Source organism: Lampris incognitus, chromosome 3 (genome assembly GCF_029633865.1).
Source record: "Lampris incognitus isolate fLamInc1 chromosome 3, fLamInc1.hap2, whole genome shotgun sequence".
Lineage (NCBI taxonomy): Eukaryota > Metazoa > Chordata > Actinopteri > Lampriformes > Lampridae > Lampris > Lampris incognitus.
In genome coordinates this window covers 107872579-107893530 of record NC_079213.1, presented here as the reverse complement: position 1 = coordinate 107893530, position 20952 = coordinate 107872579, and positions in this window count along the sequence as shown.

The window sequence follows — 20952 nt, the reverse complement described above, 5'->3', positions numbered from 1 at the left end:
GTCCCCATTTAGAAAGGGAACAGTGCTTAAAAGTATGTTGAGGATATGCAGACTAACACAAGCCATTGTTGGGTAAAATATTACTTCGCATACGAAGTACTGCTGGATGAATGTGACTTATCTTTTTGAATACTTTTAATATTGTGACACGGGGGACAATGGAACAGGAACGTGCTGTTCTTTAACCACACTTCCGACCTTGGTTGAAAGTGTCCTTGTGCAGAGCGAACAGCCTGTGCTTTGACCTTGCAGTTATCGTGCACCTTTTGAGATGTAAAATAATTACCGAATGGAGCCAAAACAATGTGTTGCTGTCCTTGTATTGGCACTGAGCTAATTCTACAGTACACGTCTCAGTACTCTACTTTCTACTAGTGCTGGAACGATTAATGGATTAGTCAGTCGACAGAACATTAATTTATTAGTTTTGGTAGTCAATTAATGGTTTGAGTCCAGTATAAATACAAAACATTTGTTGGTTGCACTTTCATAAGTGCTTAGATTTGCTTGCCTGTCTTGATTTTTAAATCATTATGAAACGAATACTTGAGGGTTTTTTTGACTGTTGGTCAGACTAAACAGTTAAGACACTTTGAACTCTGGAAAATTAAGATGGGCATCCATCATTATTTTGACCTTTCAGACTAAATGATTTATCAAAAAAATAATCGATACATTAATCAATTATGAAAATATTTACTTGCAGCCCTACTTTCTACATGCTGATTTTTGCTATTTGATCACCTTCAGAAGGCATTAATTGAAAACTCTTGCAGTGCAGGTGGGGGGGGGGGTGGCTGCAATGTCTACCCCACTCTTATCTGGATGACATGAGAATAGTCTTGGTTACTAGAACTTCCTGATACTTGGAATAATCGTTTGGTGTTCTCAGAAAGTTTAACATAGCCTTTGGTGACACCTTCTGAAGTGGGGGAAATAGTTTGCTAAGAAAACTGTGAAAGAATTTGTGCACGTGCAGCAACTCTGTTAAGACAGGACATGTAGTTGTTTACTGATTATTTAAAAAAAAAATTTTTTTTTAATGGGAGGTGGATGAGACGAGATGACTAGGCAAAGCTCAAATGTGATGCCCAGCAAAAGGCTTTATCAATCCAGTTTTATCATGTTTTTTTTTTGTTGAAACAATAGACTTTTTTGAAAATAATTATATAAATGTATTAAAACTAGTTACCCAGTCAGCAAAGGGAAACTGAGTAGTAATCCAATAAAATTGCCTGCCCTGTCAATAATGTATTGCCATTTAAGACATTGTGGTTAAAAGGTTAAAAAAAATCTTATTTTTTTCACTTGCAGTATAATGTAATTTCATAATTTGAATTTGAAATAGATTTTTGCTGTTCCGTGGATTAACGTCATCTAATGGTAACCAGTGATGTGCAGCACCTTTTATTCTTGGGGGGGGGGGGGAAATACTATTGTCAAACCCAAGATGTGTGCACAATGGTCCTCTTTGAAATTTACCACTTGGCTAACTAACAATCCTGGGGTAAACAAAAGCTTGTCTTTCTTGAGCAGAATGATGTGGAATACGTTTCTAACTCAAATTCTTCCTTTTCCCCCTTTCTTTAACACACTGCCAAAGTGTGGTGAATGACAAGCTGCAGAACCAGGGTTGGTCCCTGCTCTGTCAAAATGGGTTTAAGGATGTATTTAACGCATGCATTCGGTGTAGTTGATGAGAATCAATCTTTGTCAAGAACCCATTTGGACTGATTAATCCCTCTCCCTTCTTTGTACCGAGTAGAATGTTTGATTTATAATTGAAAGATGTTTCTCTTCCAGTCGATGTAATTGGCTGCTTGTTGGAGTGGAAAATATAAGTTCAAAATGGTGCAATGTGTTGTTGCATTGCACTGTGAATCTTTTTTTTTTTTTTTTTTTACGATACATTTATTTCCGCATCTTTTTGAGAGCTGAATTCCAACAGTGCAACTTTAAAAAACTGTTAGTGGGCTAACTTTAGAATAAAGCTTCTAAACTTCAATTTGACCCCAACCACCGGATTACAGCACTTTTCATTTTAGCTGTCTGTGGTACTGAGGAAGAAAAAAAACCCCATCTATTTTTGTATTTCATGATAATATTCTGCCGTGTTTTGTTTGCAGTGTAATCAAACTACAGTTCTATTTATTCCTGATTGAACTTAATGGCGATAGACCTTGTTGCTAAGAAAAACCTGCAGTTATTTTCAGTTGTGTAGCAAAGTGTCAGCATGTTTTGAGGAGGAATCGTGAAAATGTCCTTTTTGTGTGAAACCGAAGAACAAATGATCCCCCACAGAGGCTTTTAAGTGCCTGTTCAAGTTGGAAAATGCTGAGGTTGTCCTTAAAGGTGTTTCAGCTTGGTTTTTTATTTTTTTGTCTTGGACTGGAATTCCTGAGCGAGCTGCATCCTAGTTTTATGTAGCGTTGGCATTCAAGGATATTTGGCCTCATCCTCTTGAACCTTGTCTTTCTTTATATCCTTCAGGGATAAACTGGCTGCAAAGTCAGCTTTCTCTGAGGCACATAACGAATACGGGGCCTTGATTTCTGTGGGTCGTATTGTGTCGTGAGGAGCGTTGAGACTCGTGTTTGAGAGCAGCCGTTGGCTCAGCTCAGACTTGTGCTTTACAAGTAAATGTTGGGTTTTGTCCCGTCTTGAAAAGGATGCTTGTTAATGCATGACAAGTCAGTGCGCTTGGAAGTTGTGCTATTTATTTGGCTGACGTTTTTCTAAGTGTTGCCTTGAATAACCCTACTGTGGCTGTCTTATTGTGTGTTTGTGTAGTGGTGTGTGTGGGTTTGTTGTTTATCGGCATGGGAAGCGGGTGCTGGATGTGCCGGGATGTTTCAGCAGTATTTCTTAGGAGTTAAGCTGTGTGTAACTCTATTGAACGTAACAGGAAATCGCAAAAGTGAAAACCCCTTAAGGTAGTCTTCTATCTGAGGGGCTTGGTGAGTCAACTGAAACCTGTTTTGACAAACGGGGCAGGTTTTGTTTTTCTCTTGACCAACATGAGAACCCATAAATAATTTTAAGTCATAGTGCCTACTTTTACCAAACGATAAGCACAAAATTAAAACCTATCATTGTACCTTTCAAAGGACAGTAAGTGATGTTTTGTAGCCTTGGTTGACAGAACAACAACACTTAACATTGAAGATTCAATTTGTATATGATAGCGAATTTTGAACTTCAGGCATTATTAATAATTTGATAATGTCTCGGAGTAGAACTGTTCAGAATTCTAGGCTTTTCATCACAAGTTAATCGCTGTCAATAGGTGATTGTTTCTTAATTGATACTAATAAAAGATGGCCGTCTTCTGTTCAGTAATTTCACCTTCTTTTTTTTGTGGCATGACTATTTAAAGATGCCACTATTTTAAAGCTTACTGCCATTGGCAAAACACTGCAACATAATTGGTTGTTAATTGTATATTTAGATTTTTAGTTAGCATCTACCACATACTTGATGGTTGCACTGATCGTGGTTGAGATGATCCACTGACTAAATATGAACTTGTTAACACTAGCACCTCTATTTTGATGTATATTGATGTTATCAATGGGGCATTGGCCGTTTACAGTTTTGGTTTTCTAAAGATTGTGGTTTATTCCGAAAAGGGCACGGGAAGTTTTCACTGAGAGTGTTATATGTAAGCTTTACTGATGCCTCCACAAGTGGAACTGATTAATGAGAGATCTAATAAATTAACTTACGGCTAACTGTGGTAGGGGGTGTGGTTTAGCAAGAGTTCTCCCGCGAGCAACACTCCCTCTCTGCTTGCAGCCAGTGCTAAATCACACCCCTTACCACACTAAACCACACCCCCTACCACCCTAACTAATCTAGCTCTTGGTAATATTTATTACGTCCTAGTCTGTGACTGGTGCTGATCAGTCTTGTCTAATACAGCATCACTAGCTTTAACATTTTGAATGTATGTTAATGGAGATGGCTGAAACTAGTACAGATACTCAAAAGTCCAAGATGCACCCTGTCACTTATTATGGCAAAGCTTAGGGGTATGACGATCCCACAGTGGCACATTGTCTGTTTTAGACTAATATTTACTCAGGCTGAATTTGGATATGTGATTTCAAGTTATTTGTAGTAAATCAGGTCCTGTTTGGGGTGTGAGCTCATGATGGTGGAGTAGTAACAAGCCTAACATTAGATTTGGCTAAAGTTACCAGGGAGTTTTCAGTTTTGTTTACTTTTTCCTATTATATATTTAATTTCTTTTGATCTAAAGGATAGATTTGGTTCAGATGTTTTTGCTTGCACCATAATGAGCATTAGCATCAGTGATTTTTGTATCCCTGCTGACAGACAGTTGGGTCTTAGTATTTTAATTTTTACTTTTGGTAATTGTGGACTCAACACTCCAGCGAAGGTTAAAATGGACTAGGTATGGCCTAGTTTAATTTAACGCCTACTTACAGAAGTTGCCATCCAAGACTGATGTGATGTCATATTTAACTGAGTGGTGGTGCGAGACTGCAGTCCTGATGATGAAAATGTGCAGTGTTGATTGAGACACAAACTGAGAACGAGCAAAGGAGAGGTTGAACAGAGAGAAAATGTGATGTCTCCCAGAGTGATGTTCTGCTGCCGTGAGCCTGAGGCGTGCCAGAGGCGACAATGATTTTCCTCTAGTTATCATTTCATACTCTGTGGCTGTGTTGACAAGGAATGTTAAACACCAAACGTTACCCTGCTGCAGTCTCTGGAGAACCCTCCCCCTCTCGCCCCAAAGAGCCTCACTGATCATTTACAGCCGAATGGCTGATCCTAAAACCACCACTTGAGCCTTCGCTCATCACCTGAGCACTGCTTTGTGTTGAGATGAAGTGTTTTTTGTTTTAAATGAAGGTACAAGCTGATCCACCTCCCCAACTCACAGTACCCTGCCTGGATGGAGAGAGTCCTTTGTCTGGTTATGTTTCAGTTAGTATGCATGAGGTCTGCTGCCTTTTCAGGACTGTGCCCCATGCCATGATTCTGCTTGAGCAGACGGCAGCGACTGCAGATGAAAATGAGGCAATAGAAACAAAGTCAAGACAACCTGAACAACTGTTGACTCCATGTTGGATGGACAGGGTTAGGCCTGATGCGTGAAGCTGACATGCCCGAGGTCATATGTCACGGTGCGAACAAACTTAAAGGGTAATTCCAGTATTTTTAACCCTGGACCCTATTTTCCCATTATTTGGGGTCTAAATGACTAATGGTGACAAACATTTTGGAATAGGTCCAGTAATGAGCGATTGTTTGATAGCAGCTGTGAAACGGGCTGCAATGTAATCCTTGGGGACACTCGCGCCTGTCAAAAATACATCCTCTACAAACGCTTATTTTTGTCAGTGACAGCCCAGATTGTTGTCTGACAACATTATAGTAAGAGAGACCTTTTTCTTTATGCTTAATTTCTTCCAGTCTCTGGTGTAATATCCCTTTTATTGCCCTTTTACTGGGGTTGGTGCTAGATCCAACGGGGTGTAGGCACGGAAGTAGCCGTGATTGGCTGTTGGGTCGGTCTTTTGGCAGACACAACAGCCAATCACGGCTACTTCTGTGCCTACACCCCACTGCATCTAGCATCAACCTTTTACTGGGCGCGTGGTTTGTTTAAAAAAGAGGAAGTCACGCCGAATCTTATCAGAACTGACCATTCAGGCGAGGTAGCATAGTCTGAGACATAGAGGAACTGCTAGCAATAATTTATTTCCAAAGCCATGGCTAAATATTTGGCTGATTTCAACAATGTGGATGAGGCATTTGAACTCGATGACTGCCGGTATTTATTTGAGCCAGAGTATACAGATGAAGAGCTCGTAGAAATTGAAGAGAGGACAAGTAGAGAGAACAGGCAGCGGATGAACCAGCATCTTTGGCTGGCAGTTCTTTGCCTACTGTAAGGACGAGCTGGATTTATTTCACACGCATGTCTTCAATTCAACATTATGTTTATTCTTACCACCACAACAACCACATTCCATTCCCTCATGAGTCTAATCAATTGGGCTGCTTCCTTCTGTTGGGCGCAACAACGTTTGAACCGGCAAATTGCAGGCTGTTACAAAATTTTTTTTTTTTTTTGGTTGCATTTTTTTGCACAAATATCCAGAGTATGTCCAAAAATTTTCATGATCAAATTGGGCACATTAAAATGTGTCCACCTACCAAAAAAAATCAAAGAGCTTAAATATGGTACAATAAAACTCTACAATGAGAAATTATATGGTAATATGCACACACATTTGTGAGTCAATAATACAAAGCACATATTTTATATTATACTTTAACATTTTACTCATGAGCTAAATAAATAGAAAATAAGTGTTTAACTATGTTAAAAAAAAAAAGTAAACTTGTTTGAACTTACTCGCCAGTGATAAGGACTCCTTGTTGTGGTGGCTTTATAGCACCTGACCCACACAGACTGATCACCTTTGTGTCTGAGGCAATGGACTTTGCATGGATTTTGACAGCACTGCGTTCATGCAGTGTTTGATGCCACAGACCTTTATGCTGAAGCAGTGCACAAGCTAGGTCAAATTGTGCCTTCTAAACAGCTTGTGGAGATGTCTGGACAGTACTGATGTCGCCCCTCAGGAGAATTGTGGGCAAAATGGCATTTTAGCTGTCAACAGGAACTTCAGTTACTTATAAATGCCTGTAGTATTAGTAAAAAGAAAGAAAGTTAACCATCGACACTAAAATCCCACAACTGCTTTAATCTTGCTTCTCACTGCTGCTTTGTTTGTACCGTATATTTTGCTCCTGGTCTCCAGTCTGTCGTCCTCAAGAAATTCCTAATTATGGTTTAAAGAAAGAATGAAAGTAACACAGTGACAAAGCATCAGGCAAATTCTCTTCGCTTAAAAAAAAAAAAAGCTTCAAACTTTGCTCTATAACATTGCTAAAGTCATCTTAAAATCTAACCAATATGAATGTTTTTAAAGTTGAAACTTTATCACAAGCACCTCCTGTTTCGTAGTAGTTTACACTCACAGGCACCTTCGTTTGCCTCTGGATCAGTCAGCACAATTAACTTGTCTGACTGTTGATGATCTAAAAGGGTTTAGTGCATTCATGTTATTCTCGCATCACATAACGACATATTTGTTTAGCAGATCCTTTTATCCAAAGTGACTGAACTCCGCTCCGTTAGGTCAGTTGAAACGTCTGTATACATGCAAAAATGTCATTGATGTACATAAAATTGCACTGAAAAATAACCAAAGAAAAGTAACCGAACCACTAAAATCCAGTGAGCCCCAACGTCTACAGGCCACATCCACATTTCTTCCACTGGAAACTCCATGTGAGGAACGGGTTTAATACCTAATTATTATCAACACTGCTAGATAACTTAGTTATCAGCGTGTGATGATTTCCCCATGTGTTGTCTCTCATAACTGTCATGAGGAGGGAGAGGACCCAAGTGCAGACGGTGGAGGCAAACCAGTTCAGACCACTCTTTTTATTACGCAAAATTAACAGACGGCAGGGACAGATAGCGGGAAATGCTTACGACAGGATGTGGCAAAACTTACAAACGGCAGGAATAGACAGCGGGGAAAGCTCACAACAGACGAGGCACTCTGGTGACCAAGAGTCTATGTGTGTCTCAGTGAGAGTGTGAGACGAACCGACAATGAGCCAGAGCAACCAAGGGGCATATATACCCAGTGGGGGCCAATCGGGGAGATTGGGTGCAGGTGCGCAGGACCTGTACAACCAGTCGGAGAAAGGGGAGGGAGATTGGGCGCAGGACGGCAGAAACCGGACAGCCAATCTGAGAAAGGGGAGGTGAGCGACAACTTAGTGTTTCATGTTAGTTTACTTTCACAGGTGTCAGGCTAAAGTGTGTATGCTCTGAGAATTTGGCCCCAGGCTCAATCTATTTGATGACTTTTTTTTTTTTTTTAGCAAAGCATTATCTCTGCTCTCTGACTTTGTCCCATCCAACTTTGCACTTACATCCTCCCCATCACTCTACTGCCCCCCAAAACACAAAAACTTGCACACACTCATCACTGTTACGGCCCACCCTTAGGCAGCCCTATGGGGCAAACAACACTCCACTGACCCAAATCAACCAGAGGAGAAACAGCTTTTAAATGACCAAATCCATGGAATTTATTAACACAAAAACATACAAAAATCTTAAATCATCAAATCCTTTAAATTTAAATACATTTTTCATTTTACCTGTAATTTAAAACCTTGATATGGACGGGCAGGCCATCATCGGTCTGTGGCAGGTTGCTGCTGGTCTGTGGGTCTCTGAGCGGCTGATACGGGTGAAGAGATCCAGGTCCTTCTGTGAAAGCTGAGGACAGTGATTAATTCCGCCCCCCCCACCCTTACCCTTCCCGGACGAGCCCCCAAATTGGTATAGCAATTATTTAATTCCACTCTGACATTAAATGAGGAGCGAGACAAAAATATGGCTCTGTGATGGCTTGGCAGTCTGTCCAGGGTGTCTCCCTGCCTGCCGCCCAATGACTGCTGAGGTGGGCTCCAGCATCCCCGCAACCCTGAGAGCAGGATAAGCAGTTTGAATAATGGATGGATGGATGAAAGTGTCTGAATTATTGATAACACCTAATGACCATTGTATTGATTTTCTTTAAAAGTTATCACTTGGTGCATTATCAACAATGATTTGAATAGTGTCTTATAGAATTGAAATATACTCTACTGCCACTTAGTTTTTAGCCACAGTTTAGAGAATTAAGGTTTTATTGTCTTTATTCTGTATTCACTTATTAATATTATGCAACTTCTAAGTGTTTGCCCATAGATTTGAAAAAAATACAGAAAATGTGAGTAAATGCATAAATTGAGTGAATATGAAATATGGCATAGGGAGTAACAGACCAAGCTAAAAACGAACCAAAACAGAAAGCAGGGATGGCGAGCTATAAAAAGGCTTGCTTGAAAAGATCGGATTTTAGAAGGTGCTTAAACAGTCCAAAGATTCAGCAAATCTAATGGATTGGGAAAGATTATTCCATAGGCTTGGGTCTAAAACTGCAAAGGCGTGGTCACCTTTTGTTTTGGAGTGGGGGATGGAGAAAAGATCTGAGGTTTAAGGATCGGAATGGTCGGGAAGGGGAATGAGAATATCAGAAATATAACGAGGCAATATGGTGTGATTTATTATGCTGGCCCCCCAAGGTGCAGACAGTGAGAATATTTATAAAAAAGTGCAAAAAGATTTTTTTTAAAAAAAAACAAGATACACTATATACAGGATTGCAAAATATTACAAAACGGAGTTCCTCAATAACTCGTAACTTTCCAAAAAAAAAAAGAAAAAAATTCCACCCCCCCCCCCAATCTGTACAAGGCCCTTATCGGATGCTTGTTAGTTTGTGGCAGTGCTGGTGTTACCTAGAAGCTCCTGGCTGGTCACTCTCTATTTGCAGGCCTGGGCTGAGGTGGCTGGAGTGTTGATCAGTGTACTGCACTGGTGGAGCGTGCAGCTGGTTCTCATCCAAGCACTGAGGTACGGTAGAGCCAGCTTGGCAGCCGCGAGTCCCTCCATTGACTCATACTTCTTCACCCAGGTCCTCACCGCAAAGGGAAGTACCAAGAGCAGCTACTCCAAGATGATGGCCTTACCAACCTCCTCCGTGGTGTTTTGCTCTGGCCATCTCCAGCACTGGTAGAGGCCCTTGAGGCGGTGATAGGTCTCGGTGGGGTTCTCGCCAGGTAGTACAGTAGTTGATCAGAACTGTTGCTTGTACATCTCTGGGGACTTGTCGAACTTCATCAGCAAGCGCTGGTTTTGGGTCTGTACAGCAGTGGGCTCTCTCCTTATCCATTGTGGTGTAAGCCTCGCCTCCAATGCCTTCCCAGACTGCAGTGGAATGAGTCGGCATGCCCGCTCACGCTGGCCATTTCCACGTTTTGGCAATGCGCTCAAAATGTAACAAGTAGCTCTCAATGACCTCACCCATCTGATATTGTGGAATTTTTGCCTCAGTATAGTGCCTCGACTCTGGCCTTGGCTGGTCAGGTCTGCTGCTCAAGTCTTGAAACTGGAGAGAGGGTACCTCTAACGGTGCATCCTGACACATGCTGGGTTGCTGGTGTTGGCAGTTCAAGTCTGAGGCTGGATGCTGTCGCTGTGCTTGGCGTTGTAGCAGTGACTGGCAGGTTTGGAGCAGACAGTGCTTGGGCAACATATTGATGGGGCAGGGTGGAAGGTTGAGGCAATTGGTCAGTGAGTAGAAGAGATGCCTGCAGGCCTCGAATCTCTGTCAGCGACCCTCTCTGATGTCATCCAGTCTGAGTGCTGACATTGGTCTGCCTGTCGCCACAGCCTCTACAAATGCCTTAACGTCCTCTGTGTCAGACATCGTCCCTTCTCTCAGTGGGTTTCTACCGAGTGTGTCAGCCACTATCAGTTGCTTACCTGGCACATGCACGACCTTCACGTTGAAGCGCATGAGGCGCATCAGCAAATGCTGACACCTGAGGGGTGCTTTATCAAGGTCATATGTGTTGATCAATGGAACCAAGGGCTTGTGATCTGTTGGTAAACAGAAACTGTCCATATCTTGCGAGTAGTGAGAAAAACGCTCACACACCCTCACCCCTGCTAGGCACTCCTATTGATTTGAGCGTATCTTTTCTCAGCGTCTGTTAATGTGCGTGAACTTAAACGACCTGCTAATGGAAGGTCCAGATGTCCTCAACCAGATTCGTGCTGTCCTTCTAAGATTCAGTACTGGAATACGTGCTGCTCTGGGTGATATAAAAAAGATGTACAATTCGGTTTGGTTGGAAGACCGAGAAGTGCACCTGCATAGATTCGTCTGGCGTGACTCCGAGGATGAAGAGCTAGGGGAATATGCAATCACAAGACAAACCAGCAGGTGCATCGTGCAGTTAGCAATGTGTGAAACTGCTAACCTCCCCCCTTTCACCCACCTCAAAGAAGGGCGTCAGGTACTCAAAAACAGCTACGTTGATGACATTCTCACATCCCACTTCTGACACCATGTCATGACGAGTGAGAGGCTTGTTTTGGGTAATGGTGTTTTTATTAACACAACCAAACATACAAATAAACTTCAGTCCCAGAGCCAACTAAGTGCGACTGCCTCTGTATAAACATAACGTTCAGTTCTGCATTAAGTGAGTGACATCACAAGTAAGGGTGCCGTGCAAGACCAATCAATCCCCGGAATGGAAATCTTGATTTATTGAGCCGCATGTTTAATTTGGCAAAGGTTTAATGCCAGATGCCCTTCCTGATGCAACCCCTCCCCATTTATCCGGGCTTGGGACCGGCACTAAGAATGCACTGGTTGTGCATCCTCAGTGGCTGGGTTGCATAATAGTGATATCAATATGCATAACATATTGGTATTAATCACAGTAGTGAATATAAATAGTAGTAGATTGAATATGTGAATAATATCAATTGTCCATGGTTAAAAACAACACAGTTCCTTTCCCTGAAATCAGAGTGGAATGTTAAAAGTATTTCAATGAGACGAGCTTGTCACAAAGCTCTAGTAAAAGCTTGGGGGGGGGGGGGACTTGCTGCTTTGTTTTCTCATCCAGGCCATTGGTTTGGGGATGTTGGGCAGCTGTGACACTTCTTCAAATGCCCAAGATATTAGAAAGGCTGTTGTTGAGCTGACATAGTTACAGTAAAAAAAAAAAAAAAAGAAAAGAAAAAAGCAGAAAGGAATAATTCCTGAATTGTATTTACTACAATAGTATTTTAAAAATGCACATACTTCATTCACAAATTCTCTTCCCGGGTCAGAGAGGGTTCTTTTGGGACAACCATGTCTATGAATAATAGAGCAGATATGGCATCGCATTTCGGCTGCCAATTTCGTCTTTAATGGGGAAGCCTCAACCCATTCTGAAAATTAATCTGTGGCTGTCAGAATATGCTGGAAGCCATCCACAGTTTTGGGAGAGGTCCTGTCAGATCAATGCCAGTGAGCTCCCAGACAGCAGATGCCTGTCAAGGTAAAACAAATATTTATTTTTACATTTTCAGTACCTTTTTTTTAAAACTGTTGTATAATATCAAGATCCCATATATTTACCTTTTTATACACTTTAATGGCTGTGCAGTAGTCAAAGGCTTTCCAACTGTCTGACATTTATCACATTCCAAGACCTTTAAGAGACTAGCTGTTAATAAACACAAAATAACTCAAACACATACCCAGTTGTCAATATCAATGGACTTGCCAATCCAGTAAAATCTGGAGCATATTGCAGTGGGTGTGTTCAGAATGTCCGTATGCCCCCCAATTGGAAAGGAGTGAAATTCCTTTAAGCACTTTCTTCTTCTTCCAAAGACCTCTCCTTCTGCAGTGAACATTCATTGGGGAACTATAATCATTAAAGAGCCATCTTTCCAGGACATTTGAATCTATTTTAAATACTCAACCTTTTAGTATGAATTTGGAAGCATACCGCTTAACGTTTAATTTCTGGGACTTATTATACCCAGATGGGGGTGGCACAGTAGTTAGAGCCGTCGCCTCACAGCAAGAAGGTCCTGGGTTCGAGCCCCAGGGTAGTCCAACCTTGGGGGTCGTCCTCTGTGTGGAGTTTGAATGTTCTCCCCATGTCTGTGTGGGTTTTTCCTCCCACAGTCCAAAGACTTGTAGGTCAGGTGAATCGGCCGTACTAAAGTGTGTGTGTGGGCGGGCGGACCCTGTGGTGGACTGGCGGCCTGTCCAGGGTGTGTCCCCATCTGCCGCCCAATGACTGCTGGGATAGGCACCAGCGTTCCTGTGACCCTGAGAGCAAGATAAGCAGTTTGGATAATGGATTGGATAGATATGTTCCTAGAGAGAGGAAGTCAAAGATTTCTTGCCACCTTTTCTCCATAGCTATACAGACAAGGGATAACACAAGTATTTAGTATTGTTATAACACGATTCATATCTCATAACGTTTTGGATATGTACTATATATTTTTTTCTTTTTGATATCTTTCTTACTGAAAATAACAGATGAAAGTTGCACATTGACTGATTTTTGCAGCCATCTTAAAAGTGGTCAGTAACATCAAATTCACATAACACAGGTGTACACGTTGTTGGTAAGGTAAAACAATACAAGGAAAATGCTGTGATCAATCATGTTTAGTCATAATTGCAATAAAAATGGATCAAAAAGGAAATTTCATTGAACCACACCGAAGTAGGCTTAACTTTAATTATTCTCATTTCAAGTTTCGTGTAATGTGGTTCTTTTCACACTACCATTTTTAAGCCCACCTGAGAAAAATTCCATCCATCCAATGTCCAAGCCGCTTATAGTAATTAGGGTCGCGGGATACTGAAGCCTATCCCAGCAGTCATTGGGTAGCAGGCGGGGAAACGTGATGGACAGCCCGCCAGTCCATCACAGTGCCGACACACACATTCACACCTACGGGCAATTTAGTATGGCCAATTCACCAGACCTACATGGACAACCTTGGTGTTGGAACCCAGGACCTACTTGCTGTGAGGCGGCCGTGCTAACCACTGCGCCACCTTGCCGCCCTTGCTGTGAGGCACACAAACACACAGTCCAAACACACAGTCCTACTGTATTATTTTTATTATTATTATTTATTTTATTTTTTTTAGTATTCATCTTGACCCCAAAGGTTAGGGCCTATAGTACTCAAGGTTGGTGTCTCTCTCTGGTAGAGCGCCTCAGGGGTGGTGTTTCCTGTAATACAGGTGGAGACTCACTCTCCAGCTTAGGTAGGCCACTCTGTCATCCCCAAATGTTGTTGGAGGGTCAGAGGCACTGACCTCAGGGGACGGCACTTGTTCTGGCTCCACAGGGGATGGGAAACTCGCATCCTTGGGTGTACTGAGATCTGTTTCAGAAATCTCACCGAGCGCCCACCTCCTGATCTGATCATGTCTCCTCAGAATCTGTCCATTCCCAATGAGAAAAATTCCAATTTCTACAAATATACCCTTACATGGGCTTAATAGGTACTTGCCCTACGATAGCATGTCATAGAATTCTTTAATAAAGGAGAGCAGTCGAAATAGTATTTCTTTGCGCTTTAATATTGCAATATGAATCGGCCTACACTAGGAACTGTATTTGCTACCTTGTATTAATGTGTGTATGTTATAACGAGCTAGCAAATATAGTTGCTAGCTACATTTGTTTAGAGACAAAACACTGCAAGCCATCTAATTTCCACATTCAGCAGCAAAGCCAGTGTGTACATGCAAATATTTACATGCTTAGAGGTCAAAAGACACAAATGAAAAAAAATGTAAGATATTGCTCACCACGATCGCATAGATTTTATGGGTGTGGAAACGGAGTCTTAAGATTGTGGGTCTGCGCATGCGCAGAACTGCTAAGTAGCATATCTCGATAGGTAGACTATATCGACAGAACACCGGCTGAAGTGTTGTCGTTCAACACTGGACCAATTTCAAATATTTTTGTCCCTATTAGTCATTAATACCGCAAATGATGGAAAAATAGGGAAGGTTTAAAAAATACCAGAATTACCTTTTAATTACAATTTAAATTCTAATAATTTAATTGGCATACGTTTGTTTCCGCCATCTTTATACAAATACGATGCAGAGCAGTACACAAGATTCACCTGCAGTTTGAAGATGGATGAATGTCTGTTAACTGCAGTCTTGGGCCAGCCAGAGTTGTGTAACACTTCTTTAAATTTTTAGAGATTTACCAAATGTGTATTTTGACAATATTTTGTCACACTGGGAGCAGGAAGAGGGAACCCAAATGCAGACAGCGGAGACGGGCTGGGCTAGAACAAGGCTTTAATCAAGCAAACAGACTTACAGACAGCAAGGACGACTCGGGACAAGGCATGAAGCATCCGGCAACCAAGAGTCAACATATATGACGTTTACGAACCGACAATGAGCCAGGGCAACCAGCGGGAATACATAATGTTGGGGAGCCAATCGGGGAGCTTGGGTGCAGGTGAGCAGGGCAGGAACAGAAATGCCAATCGGGGAAAGGGGAACGTGTGAGCAGAGCAGGGGCAGGAACAGACATGGGAAGCCAATCATGTAATGGGGGACAGGGGAGCACTGACGACCCAGACCACACCGCCATGACATATATGTAGCTGTTTTCACTCCAATAGTATGATTATGAAGGGAATGCAATTTATGTAAACATTTACATGTTTAGGGTATATCACTGTTGACTATCATGTTTATGACATTACTGTTGGCAAACTTACTTTCTGTTGGATAATTATAGATTTATTATGAATATCACTCATTTAGATGACATCCAATTTAGTTTAAGCGTTCATCCATAATGTTAATGTAGGATGAATTCAACACTTAAATCACAACACATATGCAATGCAAACCCCAGCACCATGATGCAGCGTTAACAGATGCTCTCATTTAGAACAAATGAACGTGGGTTTGAACGCTATGCATCAAGTTTATTTGCACCATCTGAGCTGTATGCTTTCTTCTTTGCTTGGCATTCGAGTCCCCCGAGACTCTGTTGCTCTTCCATTCTCTCTCTGCGCCCCAGCTTGTCAGTCACCTGAGTAGTACTTTGAGGACAGATCGACTTGATGACTGCTGAAATGGAAGCCTCACTTAGAGTACCAGCTTTCGGCTTGGTTTCTTTATTTACACATATAAAAATGTAAAAAAGATAAAATATATAATTTGAAAAGGAATGTGAAGAATTGCCTAAAAACCCTCCAGGGGCTTGGAAAGTGGCATTCTCCAGGCAACATACCACAGGAATCAATTACGGCAATGCGGTATGCACAGTTTGTATGCGTCCGTCAATAATTCCAGACATGGCTAGAGACGGAGACACAGTTCAGCACAGCACCTGACAACGATGCATCCCATAAACACCCATGTTACACAAGTACAATGAATCATAGTCATAAAACACACACACACACACACACACACAAGAAACTCATTCATGATGCATGCAAGTATACACAAACACTATCATCAACAGACAATATATTTATATCCATCCATTCATTATCCAAGCCGCTTATCCGAATTCGGGTCGCGGGATGCTGGAGCCTATCCATATATAAGAAAAACGAGCGATATTTGTTAATATGCCTTCAGACTTGCATGACAAAGGAAAATATTGGTTGGACCAATTGATTATCAGGTCTCATAAGTCATGAGACGAGGTTTTTCCTTCTCAGTGTGCTGTTAACTGTTCGACGCCTCTTGGTGCACTGACAGATTCAGTGTTGTGCCTCTGGGAAATTTCTTCATTAATATAGTTATTTTATCCATCTGGACCCGTGGAGTCGGGTTATATATTATATTAACTGGCACCCTGACCATGTTTGGAGACGCTCTCCATAAACCGCTGTTTAAATTTTCGACCAGGAAGGACAAACGCTGGTGATGTGGTGTGTAATACATTGCCTGGGTTAGCTTTGGTGTGAGGATGCTGTTTCTATAGCGATGGGAACTTGTTTACTGCTGAGCTGACGGCACACAAGCTGCGATGGCTGCTACACCTTGTTTTTAGCTCTCACTGCCAGAGAGAGGGATTGGGGAAATCACTCATTTTAAGCTTTAATTCTTAGCGCCCAACTTCTAAGCCTGCCCAAATAGGCTTTTTGTACAGATGTGCATTGGTGTGTGTGTGTGTGTGTGTGTGTGTGTGTGTGTGTGTGTGTGTGTGTGTGTGTGTGTGTGAAGATGATGCAGACCAGTTGTGCATGTGGAGACCTATTCAAAGAGTGGTCAGCAATAAGGTGTGGGTACGGCTCAGTTTTTGCAGGCTTTGAGTGTGAGCCATAAGAAATCACATTTAACTCTGTAGACATGTACCAGAGAGATGTGCGATTAGATAACGTGTCATAGGTTAGACTTCTCTTTTCTTCCTTGCATCACTCAGTGTTTATGTGGTGTTGCGTGTGTGTGTGTGTGTGTCTTCGTTGCAGCGCTGTTTGCGTGTATGCTTGCATGGGGCAAATTGTAAGGTCATGAGAAGTTTTGCATGCGAGATACAAATAGGAGCTGAAGAGCTAATCTACCAGAGTGCATATTCTGACATGGGGGAGCCATTTGTACACCAATGGCTGCAGTTGGCCCATTTCTTTCAATAAAAAAAAAAGCACACACCCTGATGCTTAAATTCTCTACAGCACAGACAGTTATAAGTAAATGGCTTTTATAAAGCTAGAGAAAACACATTAAGACTGCTTTGCCCTCATGTCCTGTGACCAGCAGAGGGTGACAGTATTAACTATTGAGCTGTTCAACTGGCACTCGGATGAAATTTTACTGAAAGTTGGTAAAAGTAGCCTTTATATAAATGTGCTTAAATTGAACGAGTATCTTACAAGAAGTGGTCTTATCTTACACTGAAGTAAATGGCCGAGCCCCTTCCGCTCAATAGTCTTGACTAAAATGAAGCTCGTATAGGTACATACCGAAGTAAGAGCATAAAAAAAGGTCTTCCTACTTTATTAGAGGTGTTACTTAAACCTTTTACTTCAGTAACCAAGAGGCAGCCCTGAGACGTGTCTTCCATCCTTTATGACGCATAACCGCGTCGACGCCGAATTCGACTTAACTGCCTGACCAGTTTTATTGCTTGTGTCCTGTTTTCACCCCAATTTGACTCCAGCCCATAAAGAATTTCACAAAAACCAAAACACGACTGATCTGAAGCCGTCTCGGACCCCAAAACCATTCAAATGGTTGAAGGAAACTTGGGATGTTCATGCTTTTTAAACATCTCTATTTTCCTCACGTGATGATGAGCTTATACCAAAACAAACTTTATATCTTTGCTGTCGTGTGGTCGAACGCAAACGAGTCTAAAGACAATCCTTATTTCCGTTGTTGCCTTTTGTTACTGATTTATCTGCTGTTGAATTTGAAGCCACTTGTTCGTGAACCGCTTTGCAGAATTGGAGATTGGACGTCTGTACTGTAAGGCAGTTCTGACGGACACCTGGGGTCTTTGAAGAAGCAGCATTCCTTTGTTGACTGAACAAGTCATCATGAAATTGCTATGATAAAGGATTATTACCTGGTAACGTAAGGAACCCGAGTGTTGTGTTGAACTAATTGGCGTACAAGTGTGATCAGTTATTCAGATCAAATATTCTAAGAATTACAGAGAGTACGAGGTGAATCACAGGATTACCTTGGTCATACTCGTCCAGGGAACTGGCCAGCAGGCAAACCTTGCCTCTCTGAAATACCTCCAGAGGCTTGATTGAACCTGATAGGAGACGTGTGTTAACATATGCTTCATAATGTGACCCCCCCCCCCCATTAAGGTAGATGACGATGTGAGATGTTAACCGTATTGTAAAGCACACAGCGTATGTACATGTATGTGAATTCATGTGAGTTCAAGCTTTATTGCCTTCCAACTGAGTGATCACCGCACTTGCACTGTTTGGATATTTCGCAATAAAAACGGCGCTTTACTTGAATTGATGCCGGTCTCCTGTTTTTTGTTTGTTTGTTTTTTGATAATTCAATAAGTGACTTCTCATACTGATTTAAATTTATCGAATAATGGAGGGCCGGGCAGAAACAGAAGATCTGGGGGAGTGATAGGATGGAGGTATAAGATGCAAAATACGAGATCTAAGCCGTCACTTTTTGGAAATTCATGTTGTCTCTGTGGCATGTTGCAGCCATATTTTAGCAGTACTGGAACAGCTCGGTGACGGTCCTCTTTAACGAAGCTTGCATATGAGCAAGGCATTAATCAAAGTCTGCTGATTGGCTGTTTTCCCTTCAGCCAAGTAGATCCAGTTAAGATGTAGCGGCCCTGCAGGATTTTGACATCTCGTAGCACAGTAAACTTGATGGTAAATGTTGTAACGAGTCATTGTGGCCAACAGGGGGCAGCACAGCCCACCACAAACTTAAACTGCATGCACGCTTTCTTGTTGTTCCAGCCTATTGGTCAGCCTGTTTTCTCTCCTCTGGGTGGGGAAAGTGGACCTCACAACCACATTGAATAAATTCATCATCTAACAAGGTGGCCATTGATTTCAGTCGGCCCCGAATGGATTGTTTTGCTGTGAAGGTTTTATCGAGTATTTCAGTGTTTTGTGCATCTTTCTCCCGCTCTTGACATTCTCCTCTCTACAGTATTCACAGCAAGGGGCGCTTTCAGTGACGGCAAAGGCCTGCAATGACTTGTGCCACTATTCAGCTGTATTTTAATCGTGTACAGTCGTACGCACAAGTTTGGGCACCCCCGGTCAAAATGCATATTTTGCATGTGTGTCCTGGTTGAAAAGAATTGACTGTCCCTGACCTTGTATGTGACCTGTGTCCTCACAGTTTCATGTCATTGACTTCTAGTGTGATGCAGACTTCATACTCAAGTAAGGGATTCAGCATCCAACCCCGTTTCAGTCCAATGTAAAAATGCATCGGGGTATAAACAGTAATTGCCTTGGGCGTCCGGGTAGCATAGAGGTCTATTCCATTGCCTACCAACACAGGGCTCGCCGGTTCGAATCCCCACGTTTACCTCCGGCTTGGTCGGGCGTCCCTACAGACACAATTGGCCGTGTCTGCGGGTGGGAAGCCGGGGAAGCTGGATGTGGATATGTGCCTCCTCTGGTCAATCGGGGCGCCTGTTCAGGGGGGGGGGATGGTGTGATCCTCCCACGTGCTACGTCTCCCTGGTGAAACTCCTCACTGTCAGGTGAAAAGAAGCGGCTGGCAACTCCACGTGTATGGGAGGAGGCATGTGGTAGTCTGCAGCCCTCCCTGGATCAGCAGAGGGTGGCGCAGCGACCGGGACGGCTTGGAAGAGTGGGGTAATTGGCTGGATACAATTGGGGAGTAAAGGGAAAATAAAACAAAACAGGAAGGGCCTTTAACTGTCCAACAATAATATTGACTTTTTGCCTTTTGATGATTGCTTTGCTGTCAGAATACAGGGCTCCTGTGTGTACCCCAAGTTAAAAGAAGCCAGCGGGTGGCAGCCGGGCCTTTTCCTATCGGGCCCCGTTCTTGTGGAATAACCTGCCTGCTGCCCTCAGACAGTCAGTCTGTTGAGTCCTGTAAATCCAAACTTAACACTCATCTTTTTGCCTTAGCTTACAGTTAGCTGCCTTTAAGTTGAGTGCTTCACAACCTGGACTGCATGATGGGTCAGTTTCTCTCTCAATGCATTTACTAACCACTGTTCTGCCGACAAGATTATAGAGTATATATGACTGTGATGACTTAATTGGTTATGACTATTGCAAACTTCTCTTCTCTCACATCGTCTCTCTCTCTCTCTCTGAATGATGTCTTCTCCTTTCTCTTTTTCTTTGTGTGAATGGTGGGATGTGAGTCTCCCTTGTGCGCACGTGCAGTCGGTTCTCCTCCCAGGTCTCCGTGGCGATGGTGGTCGCCACTGGGACGCTGCCTGGCATTCCCCTCATCACTTTTTCTATATCTTATAAATCCAAAATATTTTTTTTTTTAAGATGATGCTGGTCGTGTGGCTCGGGTCCTGGACTGTTCTTGTGGTGTCTGGACACTGCTTGGCTTCCTGCGCATCATATTCTTCATAAATTCTATAAGTCCGTTATAATTCTGTTATCCTCTTTCAGTGTTGTATTGTGTAAACACAACATCTATTGCACGTTGTGCGTCTTGGGAGAGAGATCCCTCCTGTTGCTCTCCCTGAGGTTTCTTCCTAGTTTTCCTCCCTGTTAGAGGGTTTCTTTTTTTTTTTTTAGGGAGTTGTTCCTTATCTGATGAGAGGGTCTAAGGACAGGATGTTGTGTTGCCGTTAAGCCCACTGAGGCAGATTTGTGATATTGGGCTATACAAATAAAATTAACTTGACTTTATCATACTGGTTGAGGTAGATTATACTGGTTTTGAAGTTGCATTATAAAATCTCTAGCAATTGTTGGCTTAAGCTGTATTTGCCCCTGTTGTCTACCTG